The sequence below is a fragment of the Nycticebus coucang genome, chromosome 16, assembly GCF_027406575.1.
Source record: "Nycticebus coucang isolate mNycCou1 chromosome 16, mNycCou1.pri, whole genome shotgun sequence".
Lineage (NCBI taxonomy): Eukaryota > Metazoa > Chordata > Mammalia > Primates > Lorisidae > Nycticebus > Nycticebus coucang.
The window spans coordinates 86,326,993-86,345,153 of NC_069795.1; positions in this window are offsets into that span (position 1 = coordinate 86,326,993).

Below are 18,161 nucleotides of genomic sequence, written 5' to 3' on the forward strand. Positions count from 1 at the left end.
TTGAGAAAGAAAAAGGATCTGTATGGAAAAGGTTGAAATTAAAAAACGAAATAACATCAACAACATCAAAATAAACAAAAAACCTCAACCAAACCAAAAACAAAAAAAAAACAAAAAAAAGCACAACCAAAAACAAAGCAGTATGTATATGTTGTTGACTATTGTCTGGGCAACACGTGGTCTTCTGGGGTATGAGATGTTAATCACAGTTCTGATACGACTGGAGGCTGCTGATTTCTCAAACCCCAGCAGATAGAACCCTAAATCTCTCTTCAGCCCACTTAAAAGGCACTTTGAACTTGTAAACTTGCTGAGCAGAAGCTTTCCCAGGAAAGTGCTTGTCGCTGGAATCACTGCTGAAGTGGCTATCCACTTACCCAGTGTGCCAAAACCGGTCTCACTCTGCCCCTGAGGGTTAGGGCTGCAAGGCAGCTCAGACCCCACCCTTAGGCTACTTGGTCACTGGGTTACCAGCTCCCACCCTATTCTAGCTCCGCGACCCTGAGGGCGGAGCTTGCCAGGGCAGATCGCTCACAATGGCTCCCTGTGACCCACAGCCAAACACTATTAGCTCCGTCTGGCTCAGTGGCTCAGACTGGGGCCCTAGACAACAGCCAAAGTTCTCCGCACTCCTGCTCAGGCTCTCCCCAAGAAAGTTCAACTGAGTGCCAAGTCCAAAGACACCAAAACAGTTCACAGGCAAGGCCTTTCTGGTTTGCAGTCTCGCTGCTACTGAACTTACAGTTGCGGGGGGGTTTAGACGGATTGAACACACGTGACCACTTGCCATTTTTCCACTGTTTTTGTCCTCCTCTTGGGGTCCAGAAGTCTCTGGCTGACTCCCTGTATCCTCACAGGGGTGATGATAGGCAGATCCCACCAGCCAGAGATGCCTGGAGTCCTATCTCCCCAGACTCACGGTGCCCAGATGCAAGGAAGCTGTTACTCGGTTGCCATCTTGCTCTATCTCCTTCTTTTTCTCTTTCAAAGTCCCTGCAGCATTAGAAACCCAAAGAAGCTGAAATTAGAAGAACCTACTGAATGGGAGACCTTGCCTTCTATCTTTCAAGTACAGATCTCAAAACTAAGACTGAAGATTAGATAGTGACAAAGCCAACTATTCAGATTTTAGCATAAGATAATCCTTCTTTGGTACCACGTGATGACACACTGCAGATATTATGACTGAAGTAACTTTTACTTTAATATCAGAATTACCTTTTCATCCTACATAAATTTGCAACTGAGAAACTCACTATATGCTCTATTTTGCTGTTATTCAGCTCACAGGATAACCACCTGTCCTTGGGTTCTATTTATTCCAGCATCAAATTTGCAGCAGAGTAGGATACCTTATCGTTGACTGTGGATAATAACAAGGGATTACTATTTCCTGAGTCTATGAGGTGCTTTAGGCTTAGCTGCTTGGATAAGCTCCAGAATACTAAGAGATTTTTGTTTTTTATTTTTCTTTTTATATTTGACAACCCATATGACGTAATTAAAAGAGCATCAAACTTTTAACAGCAATACACATTTTCTTATTTAATCCTTGTAAAACCTTAGAAAATAGATAAGTTTTTGCTTTGGCATGATCTTTATACATGGAGTGTCAAAACATCTAACTCACAGAAACAGAGTGGAATAGGTATCATTATATCCTTACTTTGCAGGTGAGGCTTAGGGAAGTGATAGTAGAGTCTGGACTCGAATCTGCTATATTTGACCCCAAGGAAATAGGCATTGATGCCAGCTCCACATTTGGTAAGATTCTTGAGCCCTGAGCATCTCCTCCTGTTATACTTGGTTGGGTCTTGAAATAAGATCCAACACAGGCAGACTTTGGGGCCATCTTGTTGAATAAGATCTGTAAGAAAGCAAAAAAAGTAAAAAGTAAATAATGGGAAATAATATTTGGTAGGCGGGAGACAGTTTATAAGCCAGTTGGGTAGATTGGATGGATGAGGAAAATAAATGGCAACTCTAAAGAATCATGGATAGAGGAGTGACTGGGAGTCCACATCTGGGGCAAGACAATGGTCAGGGAAGATGGACAGGGCAACTTCCAAAGCCCATCCTAGCACTCATTAGTTAAATTTAAGGTGGCCTCATGGTTGGGAGAGCCAATATGATTGCTGGGTCTCACCATGTGAGAAATGGAGGCCTGACCTAGTGAGAGAATAAACTAAAATGACAAATTAGGCATAAGACCTTAAGGAGAATAATGAGTCAGGAAGATTCTGAGATTCCTGACTCATGGAAGTATATGCACACAATTTTCTTTAAATCTCAAAACTGTGCTAGACTTTTCTGAACGTGTCTTTGTTCATTCTTTGCGAGGTTTTTGTTTCTAGTCCCTCTCTTAAACATGGTTTTTGTTGTTAAATTCTAAGCCTTTCTAATTTTTTGAAGGCAAAAAGTGGAAGCCTAATGAACACATGTATATATGTGAAAATTAAAAAAAACAACAACTGTGCTAGATAATAGGTCACAGAACCAAGTAGAACATAGTTCAAAGATTTGGGGAGAATGTCAGGAGATATTGTCTGGTATGAAATTGAACAGAAATGTATGACATTCATCATGTATGAAATGTTTTCCAGGGAATAATGCACTTGAAGATCACTTCTGAATGTTGCTAGTGAAACTATAGCTTTTTTCTATATCCCCTCTAACATATTTCAAAGATATTCATTTCAAATGTAATTAATATAAGATGTATCCTTCAGCTTCTAATTGGTCCTACCTATCTGGAAGATGTGTTTAAGGGTCACCCTTATAAATGTAACACAAAAGATGTTTCTGTGAATGGTTAGGGCAATTGATAAAGGTAAAACAGAGAAGGAAAATTGCCTAATAATTATTCGGTATTTTCTAAGGGAGAGAGAATCTGAATTCCAGAGCAATAGGAGCATTGTAACAGAGAGGTAGAAAAGATCATCTAATGATCTAATTTCCTTTGCTCTGATTCCTCTGTCACTAAACAACTTTCTGATGATCAGTTCCATTTTCGGGTAAACTGATGCTAGAACTGAGGTGCCCTGGATGAAACAATATGTCATAACTGAGAACGTGAGTGTCAGGTTGGAGACTCAGACTCTTGTGAATTTGGATGACTTAAGTCAGTACCATAGAACATGATCCCCATTCCTAGCCTCATCCAAGTAAAAAATTAATTTATTTATTTTTGTTACTAGTGCCTTAGTTTCTTATTGCTTCTGTAACAAATCATTATAATTTATTGGCTGAAAATAACCCAAATTTAGTACCTTACAATTATGGAGGTCGGAAGTCTAAAATCAGTCAGTAGAAAGTTCTAGGAGAGAATCTATTTCCCTGTTTTTTCAGCTTCTAAACACTTCTCACTTTCCTTGGCTTGTGACTCCGACTTTTACTTCCACTGTTAGATCTCCTTTTCTGACTCTGACTATCCTGATTCCCTCTTATAAGGACCTTGGTCCCTTGGTCCTTTGGGTCCATTTGGATAATCCAGATAATCTCTCTCCTTTATCTTTAAGTTAATCACACCTGAAAGTCCCCTTTGCCACATGGGATAACATGTTTATAGGCTCTTATATTCAGATGTAAACAGCTTTCCTTGGGGGTGGGGAGGCTATCATTGTGCCTACTGTAATTAGTATTACATTTTTCCCAACTGATTAAAGGCCAGACCCTGGTCATGTACTATCCCTCACTAAGTTGCAGATGTACACACAAAGGACTCTGCTCAGAGACCAGGCTTGGTCTGCACAAGTCAATGACACCTTTGAGATGGGCCACGGGAAAACTATTGTTCATGGTTAAATAAACTTTATAAATGCAAATAGGACCATTCTCAAAGGAAGGTCAGCAGAAGGGTGACATGTCTTAGATATTTGCCACAGGATGAGCACTTGAAGAAAGTTGGTTCTCAGCCTTTGGACCTGTTGAAGCAGAGGCTGGACTTTTGCCTGTTAGGATGTTAAAAAGGAAATTCAAGATACAACAGACAGCAGGACTCAGTGACCTTTGTGATTCTTCAAATCTTGAACATCTATTAGTTTACTAAATGAGTGGGAGGTAGAAGTTCCATCTTGTTCAGGAACAACTGTCCCTTAGTAGTCATTGCCCAATGTATGTATATTTATGATGATGAGTCAAATCAAGTCCAAAATTTACCAACAAAAAGCAAAAGTCCCAGAGAACAAAATGGACTTCACACCCACAGCTTCCATTAAAGTTAATGAGAAGTTAATCATGTCGATAGAAGGGACATAGCAGAACCTTGAGAAACTTGGGAAACAGAACGGCTCAGAATGGTATTGGCTGAACACTAATTCAAATAACTCAACTTCACATAGAGTGGGGAGGATAAAAGACAGTGAGAGATTGTGCTAATTCTTTGCAGAGCACTCTAATTCTAGTTGCTGCAATATTGCCTCTTTGCTTGAAGTGTTTGTCCAAATGAACCACTTTATTTAAAAAAGCATGGTTTGAGCTACTTAATGGCTTCACTATCAAGTCATGAAGGCTCTGAAAAGGTGGCCTTGCCATAAAATTGTTCCCGTCTCATCTGCTAAAATACCCAGCCTGCTTCACTCTCTACCTCTGCTTTTTAAAACTTTTAACCCTTTACAAATAGTTCTCCTCTGAAATTGTTTTTTATCAGTTATTATTTGAATCTTACCTGCTTATGTATAAATGAAGGAATTGAATGGGTGAAAAGGTATGTAAGTGGGCAATGGGGAGCAGAGAGAGAGGCTCTTGACAAAGTTGGAGAGTTCTAGAATGTCAAAGCCGAAAGGGTTTTGGAGACAACTCCAATCTCTCATTTTATAGTTGAGGCAAATAGAATTCAGGAAAGGATAGGGAATGGCCCCAGGTCTCACCTAAGCTAGAGAAAGCAAGAGCTGGGAGTAGATCTCATTTCCTTTAGCTGTCAGGCTGCTGTGCTCTTTCTACTGACAATTCTATTCTGTTTCTGGAAGGTGGGCCATGGCTTTTTACCCTTTGTGGCCTTGTGGAGTGCCTCCTGAATTCAAACTTTGTCATCCCACCCTCAGCGTGGAGGGTTTTTTGATAGAAACCCTCTATGCTTCCTTCTTCTGGGTAGTTGTTCACACCATTTCCTCCACACTGAATATTCTCCTGATTACTTCAGTAAAGTATCTCTCATCCTCCCTGTTGGAAAGAGTTCTCATTCTCTCTGAACCTTCATGATCTTTCTTATGTTTCTCTTGAAGGCTCTCACTGTTTTCTAAGTTGTATTGGTTATTTGTGCAAATGCCTTAATGCACATGGTGGTGAATTTTCTTTCTTTCCTTATTTTTTCTTGTTAAATCATACCTATGTACATTAGTGCAATCAAGGGGTACAATGTGCTGGTTTCATATACAGTCTGAAATAATCACATCAAACAGTTCATCGTAGCCTTCATGGCATTTTCTTAGTTATTGTATGTAGACATTTGTATTCTGCCTGTATTCTGTAAGTTTCGCCTGTACCATTCTAAGATGCACCGTAGGTGTGGCCCCGTTCTCCCTCCTTCCACCCTAACCTTCCCCCTCTCTTCCCCTTCCTTGGCCCTTTCCCCATATTCTTGTGCTTTAGTTGGGTTATAGCCTGCATGTGAAAGCTATAAATTAGCTTCATAGTAGGGCTGAGTACATTGGATACTTTTTCTGCCAATCCTGAGATACTTTGCTAAAACAATATGTTCCAACTCCATCCATGTCAACATGAAAGAGGTAAAGTCTCCATCTTTCTTTAAGGCTGCATAATATTCCATGGTGTATATATACCGCAATTTATTAATCCATTCATGGATTGATGGGCACTTGGGCTTCTTCCATGACTTAGCAATTATGAATTGGGCTGCAATAAACATTTTGGTACAGATGTCTTTGTTATATTGTGGTTTTTGGTCTTCTGGGTATATACCTAGTAAAGGAATAATAGGATCGAATGGCAGGTCTATTTTTAGGTCTCTAAGTATTCTCCAAACATCCTTCCAGAAGGAACGTATTAGTGTGCATTCCCACCAGCAGTGTAGAAGTGTGCCCTTTTCTCCACATCCATGCCAACATCTCTGGTTTTGGGATTTTGTTATGTGGGCTACTCTTACTGTGGTTAGGTGATATCTCAAACTAGTTTTGATTTGCATTTCTCTGATGATTAAGGATGATGAGCTTTTTGTCATGTGTTTGTAGATCATGCATCTGTCTTTAGAGAAGTTTCTCTTCAAGTCCCTGGCCCACTCTGAGATGAGATCACTTGTTCTTTTCTTGCTAATACTCTTGAGTTCTCTGTGGATTCTGGTTATTAAACCTTTATCGGAGGTATAACCTGCAAATATTTTCTCCCATTCTGAGGGCTATCTTCTTGCTTTACTTACTGTGTTCTTGGCTGTGCAGAAGCTTTTTAGTTTGATCAGGTCCCGGTAATGTATTTTTGATACTGCTTCAGCTGCCTGGGGAGTCCTCCTCATAAAATATTCACCCAGGCCGATTCCTTCAAGAGTTTTCCTGAACTTTCTTAGAGTATTTTTATAGTTTCATGTCTTAAGTTTAAATCTTTTATCCAGTGAGAGTCTATCTTAGTTAATGGTGAAAGGTGTGGGTCCAATTGCGGTCTTTTACAGATCACCAGCCAGTTCATCCAGCACCATTTGTTAAATAGGGAATCTTTTCCCCACTGAATGTTTTTAATTGGCTTGTCAAAGATCAAATAACGGTAAGTAGCTGGATTCATCTCTTGGTTCTCTATTCTGTTCCAGATATCAACTTCTTTGTTTTTGTGCCAATACCATGCTGTTTTGATCACCATTGATTTATAGCACAGTCTCAGGTCTGGTAGCATGATTCCTCCTGCTGTGTTTTTATTGCTGAGTAATGTTTTGGCTAGTCGAGGTTTTTTTCTGATTCCATATAAAACGAAGTATTATTTTTTCAAGATCTTTAAAATATGACAATGGAGTTTAATAGGAATTGCATTAAAATTATATATTGCTTTGGGTAGTATAGATATTTTAACAATGTTGATTCTTCCCAGACATGAGCATGGTATGTTTTTCCATTTGTTAATATTTTCAGCTATTTCTTTTCTTAAAGTTTCATAGTTCTCTTTGTAGAGATCTTTCACGTCCTTTGTTAGCTATATTCCCAAATATTTCATCTTCTTTGGCGCTACTGTGAAAGGAATAGAGTCCTTGACTGTTCTTTTGGCTTGGTTATTGTTGGTATATATAAAGGCTACAGATTTATGGGTGTTGATTTTGTAGCCTGAGACATTGCTGTATTCCTTGATCACTTCTAAAAGTTTGGTAGTAGAATCCCTACTGTTTTCCAGATATATAATCATATCATCTGCGAAGAGTGAAAGTTTGATCTCTTCTGACCCTATGTGAATACCCTTGATCGCCTTTTCTTCCCTAATTGCAATGGCTAAAACTTCCATTACAATGTTAAAGAGCAATGGAGACAATGGGCAACCTTGCCTGGTTCCTGGACTAACTGGAAATGATTTCAATTTAACTCCATTCAATATGATATTGGCTGTGGGTTTGCTGTAGATGGCCTGTATAAGTTTAAGAAATGTCCCTTCTATACCAATTTTCGTAAGTGTTCTGATCATGAAGGGGCGCTGGATATTATCAAGAGCTTTTTCTGCATCAATTGAGAGAATCATATGGTCTTTATTTTTTAGTTTGTTTATGTGCTGAATTACATTTATAGATTTACGTATGTTGAACCAGTCTTGAGACCCTGGGATAAATCCTACTTGGTCATGGTGTATAATTTTTTTGATGTGTTGTTGGATTCTGTTTGTTAGGATCTTATTGAGTATTTTTGCATCAATATTCATTAGGATACTGGTCTATAATTTTCTTTTCTTGTTGGGTCTTTCCCTGTTTTAGGGATCAAAGTGATGTTTGCTTCGTAGAATGTGTTGTGTAGTATTCCTTCTTTTTCTATATTTTGGAAGAGGTTTAGTAATATAGGTACTAGTTCTTCTTTAAAGTTTTGGTAGAATTCTGACGTAAAGCCATCTGGTCCTGGGCTTTTCTTTTTAGAGAGATTTTGTATAGTTGATGTTATTTCAGAACTTGATATAGGCCTGTTCAACATTTCCACTTCGTTCTGGCTAAGTCTTGGTAGGTGGCATACTTCCAAGTGTTGGTCGATTTATTTCAGATTTTCATATTTCTGAGAGTAAAGTTTCTTGTAGTATTCATTAAGGATTTTTTTGAATTTCTGAGGGGTCTGTTTTTATTTCATCTTTACCATTTCTGATTGATGAAATTAGAGATTTCACTCTTTTTTTCCTGGTTAGGTTGGCCAAAGGTTTATCCATTTTATTGATCTTTTCAAAAAACCAACTTTTGGATTTATAGATCTGTTGTATAATTCTTTTGTTTTCAATTTCATTTAATTCTGCTCTGATTTTGGTTATTTCTTTCCTTCTGTTGGGTTTGGGGTTGGAATGTTCTTCCTTCTCCAGTTGCTTGAGATGTCCCATTAAGTTATTAACTTCCTCTCTTTCCGTTTTCTTGAGGAAGGCTTGCAGTGCTATAAATTTCCCTCTTAGGACTGCCTTTGTAGTATCCCAGAGGTGCTGATAACTCTGTCTTCATTGTTGTGTTGTTCTAAAAATTTGGTGATTTCCTTTTTAATCTCATCTATAACCCATCTATGCTTCAGCATAAGGTTATTTAGCTTCCATGTTTTTGTATGGGTATGCAGATTCCTGTTGTTATTGAGTTCAACTTTTATTCCATGATGGTCTGAGAAGATGCAAGGAATAATTTCTATTTTTTTAAATTTGCTGAGGTTATATTTGTGGCCTAGGATGTGGTCGATTTTGGAGTATGTTCTGTGGGCTTATGAGAAGAATGTGTATTCAGTTTTGTTGGGATGAAATGTTCTGTAGATGTCTCTTATGTCCAGATGTTGAATGGTTAAGTTTAAATCTCAGATTTCTTTGCTTAGCTTTTTTTTTGCGGGATCTATCCAGCACTGCTAAAGGGGTGTTAAAATCTCCAACTACTATGGAACTGGAGGATATCAAGTTGCTCATGTCTGTTAGAGTTTCTCTTATAAATTGAGGTGCATTCTGGTTGGATGCATACGTATTAATAATTGAAATCTCATCATATTGAGTATTACCTTTAAAAATACGAAGTGTCCATCTTTATCCTTCCTTATTTTAGTTGGTTTAAAACCTGTTGCATCTGCGAATAAGATTGCAATGCCTGCTTTTTCTGCTTTCCATTTGCCTGGAGTATAGATGACCATTCCTTCACCTTGAGTCTATATTTGTCTTTTAGTGTAAGATGCGATTCTTGTATGCAGCAAACATCTGGCTTGAGTTTTTGTATCCAGTCAGCCAACCTGTGCCTCTTTAGAGGACAATTTAAACCATTCATGTTAATTGAGAATATTGATGAGCCTTTCGAGGGTCCAGTGGACATTTTTAATCCTTTTGCGAGTGTGGAAGTTGGAATTTGACCAACAGTTTCTGGGTGGGTTTACTTTTGTGGTGGAGGATTACTCTTATGGAGGATAGGTCTGAGAATATCCTGGAGAGCTGGTTTAGTTATGGCAAATTTCTTCAACATGTGAATGTCATTGAAGTATTTAATTTCTCCATCATAAATGAAACTCAGTTTAGCTGGGTACAGGATCCTGGGTTGAAAGTTATTTTGTTTTAGGAGATTAAAAGTTGATGACCATCCTCTTCTAGCTTGAAAGTTTTCAGCAGAGAGATCTGCAGTTACTCTAATATTCTTGCCTTTGTAGGTGATGGTTTTCTTTCATCTGGTTGCTTTTGGAATTTTCTCCTTCATATTAACTTTAGTGAAATTGATTATAATGTTTCTGGGGGAGGTCTTATTTGGGTTGAGTCGTGCTGGAGTTCTGAAACTGTCTGCTATCTGAATTTCAGAATCTCTTGGCATGTCTGGAAAGTTGTCTTTCATAATCTCATGGAGAAGATACTCTGCCTTGTGAAGCCACTTTGTCACTTTCGGGGATCCCTATAAGATGAATATTGGTTTTCTTCATATTATCCCAGAGCTCTCTGAGAGCTCTGTTTTTGCCCCCCATTTCTCTTCCTTTTTGAGAGTTTGGGAATGTTTGAAAACTTTGTCTTCAATGTCAGAAATCCTTTCTTCTGCTTGCTCCATTCTGTTACTGAGGGATTCGACTTTGTTTCTTAGATCTTTGAGGGCTGCAACTTCTTATCTCAATGTGTCAAAATCTTTGGTCATTTGGTCTTTGAATTCATTGATTTCTTGAGATATCTTTTGGGTTACTGCTTGGAATTCTAATTCGATCTTATTTGCTATCCAGATTCTGAATAGATTTCTGACATCTCAGCTATTTGTGTATGGGATCTTGTGTTGTGTCTGCCCCATTGATCTTTGGGGGGAGTTGATCTACTCTGATTACTCATATTGTCAGATTTTTTTCCATTGATTTTGCCTCATGATTGTTTTTCACCATTGCCTCTGGCCGTCCTCAGAGTTGGGGAGGTGTCTCTCCAAGATTAGACCCCAGTGGGATCACTCTATTGTTGCTGGATCTTTGTAAGGAGTGACCCTGTGTAGGTCCTCTGGGGCTGCTCCAACCAGGGAGTTCTGGTTGGGGGAGCAGCTCCAGAGTGTGACAGACTCGGATCCAGCAACAGGGTGGGGGTGGGGGTGGTGGGGGTGGTGGTGCACACGGTTCTGGGAGTGCCTGGCACCCAGTGACTTTGGTTCATAGAGCCCAAAGCTCCAGCAATATCTGGCCAGGAGAAGGGCTCTGCTCAGAGGCAGGGAGGTCTCTGGAGGGCACACAGCTACCAGAGTCCCTGGCTAGACAAGCAGGCCATTGTGGAGGCAGGGAGGGTACAGGAGGGAGGACACAGGGTTGCACATCTCCCGGAGTTCCTGGTCAGGGTGGCAGAGGCCCAGCAGGCATGGGTCATGGGTCGCAGATTGCGGTGCAGCTCTTATGGAGGTCTGGGCCTGTGCTGATCGCAGATCGCATTGCAATTTTTATGGACCCCAGACCGGCATGGATCACAGGTTGAAGCGTAGCTTTTACAGAGGTCTGGGTAGTTGCGGATCGCAGATCGCGGCAAAGCTCTTCTGGAGGTTGGGGTGGGGTGGAGTGTGGATCGCGGGTCACAGCGCAGCTCTTATGGAAGTCCGGAACCCCGGATCGTGGGTTGCGGCGCACTCTGCTGGAGGTCCACAGTGGTGAACTGTCTAACAGGGTCTGTCCAAGTGTGATTCTCCCCTGTATCTCTCATAGCAGGACCCAGCAGACACAGAAAATGATGATCATTTGTAACAGCAAATACTAAGAAGACATCATCTAATGCCAGAAAATGTTTTATGCATTTTACCTTTATCCACTTGTTTATCCTCACAACAGTTACATGAGGTTATTATTTTTATTATCTCTATTTTACAGATGAGGAAACCGAGGCCATGGAAAGATTAATTGTACATTGTACAAGGACACTCAACTAGTGAATAATTACCTCAGAATCTGAACCAAGGAATCTGGCACCAGAGTCCAACCCTTTATCACTTCTCAGAATAGTCTATGTATGTTTGTGGAAACGTCTATACATCCATGTCTTGGTCTAGGCCTAGGTCTTGATCTATCATCTGTCTACATCCATCCATACTTACATATGCATCTATCACAATAAAGATGTTAGTGAGTGGTATTACTAAGATGAGCATTGACCCTAATTAAGTAAAGACTGTATTTTTACTATGAACCAAAGTAGTGAGTTTACGTGTTGGTTGAGGGCAAAAGTAGGGTCTTTCTCTCAGAATCATCTCACCTAAGACATGCCCCAGATTTTCTGGGGAGTGAAAATGAGAACAGCACTTTATTTATAATTATCTCTAAATGTTCCTGGCTTCCCTATTTACCTTAGGGGACCCAAGAACAAATACTAAAGGTGCAGGCATGTGGCGGCTATAACCAGGCTGTGTCCTCACATGAATAAATATTAACAATATCTGGTTTTCCTGTTACTCCATCAAGATAGGTACCAGGAGCTTTAATAATTAATCAAATTAAGACCTAAAAATCATTTCCCTTTTAGGAAGTTTGTTTCTGTTAGCTATCAATTAACACTGATGACTTCAGCTCCCTTCTCAGCATGTTTCAAAAAATGGGAAATGGAAAAGCTCTGCAGTGTGTTAATGGAGCTGTAATACACATTGCCTAATGAAGCATGAAGGCTTTGTTTACTCTGAACACTGTAATTATTTAAGAGCTTTTAAAATCCAATGTCAAACCTTGACTCTCGCCTACCTCTTTCTCATGACTGGATGATGCACTTAATGTTTGATCTGAAGTTGGTAGAGGTGAGCTGAAAATAAATAGCTAATTATGTATTTCCATTTGCCAAATTCTTTCATTGCCATGAAAGGTTCTTTCCCGTCTGGTCTCTTCTGAGATGTTTCATGGCAACTTTCAGATCTACCATTTAATGGATGCCTACTGCATCCAGGGCCTTGTATCGAGTACCCTACACTCACACAGGGAGACCCAGATGTGTGCAAAGGCATCAGGACCTAGAAATATTGCCTTTTGAGCCAACAGACCACAATGTGACCACACATGGGTCTTCGAGTCAGACTCTTTGTGTTCAGATCTGGGCTCCACTTCTTAAGGCTGGGTGACCTTGGGTGGGTTACTAAACCTTTCTGTGACTCCTTTCCTCATGAGTGAAATGAGCTTGTGATGACTCATTGGTCAAACTTAATCAGGCTAGTCTGAATCCTCTTCTCAACAAGGCCCATCCGTGTATTTCCTTGTACACTTCAGTTTTAGCATGAATGCTGCTACATCAGTTTACCCTCAACATCTGATATCTGATCAGATTCTTTATTCCCCCTATTTCCAGGTGATATTTGATCACCCTGACCTGCCTTCAGCAAGAATCCTATTAGGCAGGTTCAGCCAGCAGCTGCCCAAACTCTATGCCACCTCATAGTAATTTTTCATCCCCCCATGCCTCTGCCGCTTCCTCCTTGGGTAAAAATTCCCACTTGCTCTGATTGTATTTGGTACTGAGTCCTGTTCTATAGTAGAGTTTCTCTTCCCCTATTGCAATAGTTTTCTGAATAAGATGTATTTGCACTGCTTTAACTTATGTCTTTTGTCTGGCTGTGGTTCTCTTTAACAGCTGATGGTAATATCAGACCTCACTTCACAGAGTTGTCACTTGTACTAAAGGATCTGCCAGAGGAGCATTTAGAATGGTCCCTGGCATGCACCAAGAGCTCAGCAAATGTTAGCTTTTGTCATTACCTAACTCTTTGCACCACATTATGCAGCCTCTGAAAAATGTCAACAAACATTCACTGTGTGCCTGGATGAGGTCAGAGGCCGAAACTGGGAGGGGGAGGGAAGGACCTAGGAATAGGGATATGGCTCTCCAGCTGGTATCTGCCCTGGGCTGGGCAATCTCCTCTCCTTATCTATAAATTGGGAATGGAATTCCTCCTGCCCAGCTGGCCCTTGTGCCTGCAGTCAAGATTAAAGGCTAACTCCATCTGAGAGGGATTTGAGGTCTGCTGGCACTGTGCTGTAAGGGGTTGAGTGCACCATGCTGTCCTGCACTCTAGAAGCCTGAGGACAAATAAGACTCATCCCTGTCCTCAAAGGGTTTGCCACCTAATGGAGTGCCAGACATCTTAGCAGTGATAACACCTGGTAAGTAAGAGTGAAAGGGCACAAGGAGGCAAAGAAGCAGGGAGGAGGAGCCAGCCACACTGGGGAGGTGAGAAGGAGAGGCTTCCTGCAGGAGCTCACACTGGGGGTTAGGCTTTAAAAGACAGCAGAGATCCAGGCAGGTATAGAGTAAGGAGAGGGCATGCCGGGGAAGGTAGCAGCAAAATTAAAGGCACGGAGTTGGTGACGAACAGGACGTGTGTGCATGAGGGATGTTGTGTTGCGCATTGTGGTTCAAACCCAAGGAATATTTAGGAAGGACACAGGCACCTGGTGCAAAGGATTTGCCTTCAGTTTTAATCTCAGCTTTATCATGTAGTAACTAAGATTCTTGAACAAGTCCTTTACTTCTCAGATTCATTTTCCTCATCTGTAAAGTGAGCATCCCAATCATACCTGACTATCAGTTGTAAGAATTGATGAATTAATGAATGCAAATGCTTAGAATGGTGTCTGGCTCATAGCAGATGATCACTGGGTAATATCTAGTGTTGTTCATCACCAAAAGACACGAAGTAAAGGTAAATTGGCACCAATTTGTGTAGGACTTGGAATATTCAAATACAACACTTTTATTCTGTAAGTGATAAAGGAGGACAGAAAATTTATAAGCAGGCCAACAACATGGCCTCTGCTCTGAGGTATGGACACTGTACTCAGAAGCTGCCTATAGGACTGGGGAGAAGGGACTGTGGGCCAGATGAACCTTGCTCACAGGTGAGATTATCTGCCCAGCAGCATTTCCAGCCATGCAGTATATCCACACTGTGAAATAGAAAACAAAAGTATCATTTCCATTTCAACATGAGGAAATGAAGTCCTACATAATTCAAAGAATTTGAGTGTTTGTGTTCCCTCCAAAATTCATGTTGAAACTTAATCCGCAATACAATAGCACTAAGAGGTGAGTCCCTTAGGAGGTGATTTGACATGAGGACTCCACCCTCATGAATGGAATTAGTGGCCTTACAAAAGGGCTGGAGGGAATTAGCTGGGCCTTTCCCCCTCCACCTCTGCCATGTGAGAACACAACAAGGCACCACGTTGGAAGCATAGGGACCTCACCAGACACGGAAGCTTGGTTCTGGACTTCTCGGCCTCTAGAACTATGAAAAGTCAATTCCTGTTGGTAAGAACCGGTCTTGAGCACTATGTTATAGTACCACAAACAAGCTAAGACATTGACTGAATTCATGTAGTCAAGGGCAGAACTGAGATTAGAATTTAAGTATTAAGACCTCTGGTTCCATGCTACACACAAATCCATAATATAGGATAATGTGGGGGAGCAGAAAAGGCCCCTGTCACAGATAGGGTCTCCTCCTCTGTTAATGCCTGAAAAGAGCGACTCCTAGGCATATGAACCTTATTAAAATGCAAATCCTAGGTTGTGGGGATGATGCCAGTGGTCAGGGGTTACCCAGTATCCATGTGAGATCAGGAAGCCGATTTGAACCCTTGGAGGAGGAAAGAGTCTGAGGACTCTGGCCCTCCATGGCACATGAAGCAGCCCCTGGGCAAGCAGACCCGGCAAGGAAGCCAACCACGTTAAATCTCCTTAGCCCTGTGCTCTGTGGGCTCCACCTGAGGTGGTGTCCATCCCTCCTTCCTAAGGGCACTGGGACAATAGGTTTCTGTTCAAAGCATGAGTTAGTGCTCCTTCTGTTCTGTTCCACCACGGGCTCTGGACAGACACATCCTGGCGGGTTTCAAAGGTCTGCCTCGGTTGATGCCTGTCACCGAAGGGAAGGACAGAGATCTGGAGAAGAACCCAACACTGAACATGCCCTACAGACAGACTGCTCCTGCTGCCTTCCACCTTCCACCCCCGAGAGGAGCTCAGGGAGTGGAGGGGCAGGGCAGTGCTCTGACAGTCAAAGACTCATGCTCCCATCCCGTAGTTGGCAAGGGGATGAAGGCAGTAAGCCCAGTATTGTTATGTTGACTCCTGAGCCCCTTGACTGCTGTCGGAAAATCCCACCAGGCAATGTTTCTTTCTCATAAACACATCCTCAGGAATGCATCACCAAGGTGAAGAGGTTTATAGACACCTTCTTGACAAGGCCCTCCAGATGTCTTCAGAATGTGCTTGCAAATTCACATGGCTTTATTCGGCTGGGGAGAAAAGAATGTGATAACCTTTTGGAAAATGTTTTATTTTGCCCTGAATTGTATAACTCACATCATTTTCTTTAGCTGAATCTAAGAGCTTACTATTAGAAATTTTGGCTATGTGTCACTGTTCAGAATAAACTCTGAGATTTGCTTTGAAAGATCTTAAGATCCGATCTGCCCTTTCTGCACTGTCTGGGTTATATCCCCCTCAAGGACAACCTGCAGCTTCTGATTGCTTCCAAGGCTTAATACATCAAGATCCTTTACTAAGAGGCTCAACTGTTCTCCTGACACATCTCCTCTCCATTTTCTCAGTATGCCTTGAGCTTCACATACACTTAATCTCATGTCCCCCAGCCTACCAAGTTTTCTCTACCTCTTTGATTTTTTCATATGCTTTTGTGCCTGGAAAGTTCTTTGTCAACATGTCTACTTATGAAAATCCTCTTCACTGAAGGCCATCTCTTCTTTGAAGCCTTCTCAGATCACTTCCCTCATCACAATGATGCCTTCAGTGATCCCCGAGCCTATTGCTGCACTTAAGTCATTGATTCATTTTATTCATCTACTTATTCAATATCTATTTTCTCAAAAGTTACTATATTTATGACCCTGTGCTGGACCTTGAGGAATGAGTAGTAAGAGGACAGTGTAGTAATGATACGATGGCTAATTCTGCATGTATCATGTTTCTCCTTAGTAGACCATGTATTTCTTGCAGATAGTAGAGTGGTATAAAGAAATGGTGCTTGGTCACTGCAGTCAACAAAGCCTGGGCACCACTCATATTAACTGGCTCACATAAACACTCACGTAAACAATAAATGTAGTGTGCTTCGTTCATGATGCAAGCTCAGTTAATGAAACAGGGTTTGAGTAATCAGAATGTAATATACAGACAAATAATCAGATGTCTGCATACCTGAAATTTAGATAGTCAAAATCCATTCCCAAAAAGAACAAACAAAGACAAGAAGGTGTCATGTAGAAGACGTGGGATTCTCGGGGACAGGAGAAAGATTTCATTCGTGTATGTCCTCCTGGGTCATGCCCTGAGCCAGAAACCATAAATAACCACGGGGGAGGAGAAGGGGAGAGAACTTACAGAAGAGTGGAGATGTGATCCAGGGAAGGTGGAGAGACCAGAAGCTCCTCTCTGCTCTTCATCAGAGCATAACCACGACCTGAAGTTAATTTAAGTAAAGTGTGAAGTTTGAGCCATTTGTAGGCCCTCGCATAGCAATTATCTCAGCAGTTCTGAAACACCCATGAGTGTGGAAGTCACTTTGAGCCCTGAGCTCTCCAGGTAGTCTTGGAGCAGGTGGTTCCTGAAACTGTCTTTGCGAAACACTGCATTACCTTCTCAGCCTATAATTGAATCTCTCAGCCAATATTTAGTGAGGCCTCTTATGTGTCCGGTGCTGTGCCAGAATCTGGGGACCCAGTGATGAGAAGGCTGGAAAGAACCTCCACTTGTGTGGGACTTGTAACGGAGGGAGGAATGCAGGCAAAGGTGTTCTGAAATAAACAGAACAGGCAAAAGTCCATTTTACAAACGAGGAGTACAGGACCTGGAAAGCAAACAAAGGAAAGAAATCAACTGTGAACATAGAAACATGTAATCCAGGTACCTGAACAGCCTGTTTTCTTTGTCTCATTCCAGCTCATTTCTCATTTCTGTTGAAGAAAAGGAGGGCTTTAAATAATAACTCAGGAAAAATGCCATGAGCGTGTCTTCCCTCCCGTCCCTGACCGCGCGGGTGGCCAGCCCCACAGTGTGAGAGTGTCAGTAACCCTCCCCGTACTCATCACTCTGGGGTTCAGAGCACTGAGGAGTTGAAGCCCAGATTCTAAATCTGATGCCCAGGCTCTCCCAGGTACTAGCTATGTGACCTTGATCAAGTAGTATGACTTCTGTGATCAGGTCTTCTTATCTGCAAAATGTCAGTAGAGTAGTACCTGTCTCTTAAAGTTTAATCAGTTAATTCACTGAAAATGTTAAACACAGATTCTGATCTAACAAGCCTTCAGTAAATCTCACGTGTAGCATCTGCTGCTGCTGCTGCTATCATGTTAGTCTGAACAGCTTTTCGAGTGAGTTCCCAGTGGAAGTCGCACAGAGTCTGTGCTGACAGCTCCTAGCCCCGCCATTCTTTAGAGATGCATCCTTTCCCTCATTCCACATGCCTGCACTGATGCTTGCTTCATACCTGGCAAGGTGCCGTGAGGAAAACTGGATCAGAAAGCTCAGCATCTGGTGGTGGAGCTCCATGACAGACCATTCATTCTACACAGAAGAACGAAGCCAGCATTGAGAACAGA